The 1,089-nt window shown below is 31.9% G+C and overlaps 1 protein-coding gene across 1 annotated transcript in view; it reads right to left on the bottom strand.

The window, feature by feature from the left end:
• The window catches only part of agmo (alkylglycerol monooxygenase), a 42,645-nt gene that overhangs the window by 41,332 nt on the left and 224 nt on the right, over positions 1 to 1,089 (bottom strand). The gene's annotated exons all lie outside the window — the stretch shown is intronic.

Here is a 1,089-nt window from a genome sequence, read left to right on the forward strand (position 1 = left end):
TTTTGGAATAAATGTAAAATGCTTAAAAACACTAACTTGATGAGATTCATACTTGCCTTTAATAAATAGAATACTGATTACACTGTTAATGAAAAAAATATATTTTTTTTTCTTTCTCTGAAAGTCTAAGTAATGATTATTTAAAGAAGAAAATGTGACTTGAACATGAATTTACATTTAATAAAAATAATAATAATAATAATAATTTATGAACACTGCACACCACTGATATATGTAACCCTGGACCACAAAACTAGTCATAAGCAGCATGTGTATATTTGTGGCAATAGCCAGCAATACACTGTATAGGTCAAAATTATATTTTTTTCTTTTATGCCAAAAATCATTAAGTAAAGGTAGAAATTTCCTACCGAAAAAATATCAAAATTTCATTTTTGATTAGTAATATGCATTGCTAAAAACTTCATTTGGACAGTTTTAAAGGCAATTTTCTCAATATTTAATTTTTTTTTTTTTTTGCACCCTCAGATTCCAGATTTTCAAATAGTTGTATCTCATTCCAAATACTGTCTTATCCTAACAAACCATACATCAGTGAAAAGCTTATTATTCAACTTTCAGATGATGAATAAATTAAAAAAAATGCCCCTTTTGACTGTTTTTGTGGTCCAGGGTCACATATATTGTGTGTGTGTGTAAAACATGAATATATTACCACTTCATCTTAGAACATAAAAGTGCCTGTTTTTATAATGTCATATAGACAGATAGATAGATGACACTTTTCACGGCATAAAGTTGTATTGTATAACACTGCATTTCTAAGGCACTCTTGCACAGTTTCTAGGGCATTCTCGCATTCTTTTAAAACAAGGAAAGTTGTTACACATGCTGAAACAGAAATGGGGACATTTTTTGTTGGGGAAGAAAATGACGTAAACACCCCGTCCAAGCTCTGCTTGTGCAAGCTTTGCCGAAAACAACTTTCTCTGTGATTGTGAGTGTGCTGCTGCTGCTGCTGCTGTTGTTGTTGTTGTTAAACACTGTAGCTCGACATAAATCTGCATGTAGACTAATCTCGTTGTTTTCCTAAATCCACCGTGAACGCGGTCATGACGTCACACTTAC

Source organism: Labeo rohita, chromosome 15 (assembly GCF_022985175.1).
Source record: "Labeo rohita strain BAU-BD-2019 chromosome 15, IGBB_LRoh.1.0, whole genome shotgun sequence".
Classification (NCBI taxonomy): domain Eukaryota; kingdom Metazoa; phylum Chordata; class Actinopteri; order Cypriniformes; family Cyprinidae; genus Labeo; species Labeo rohita.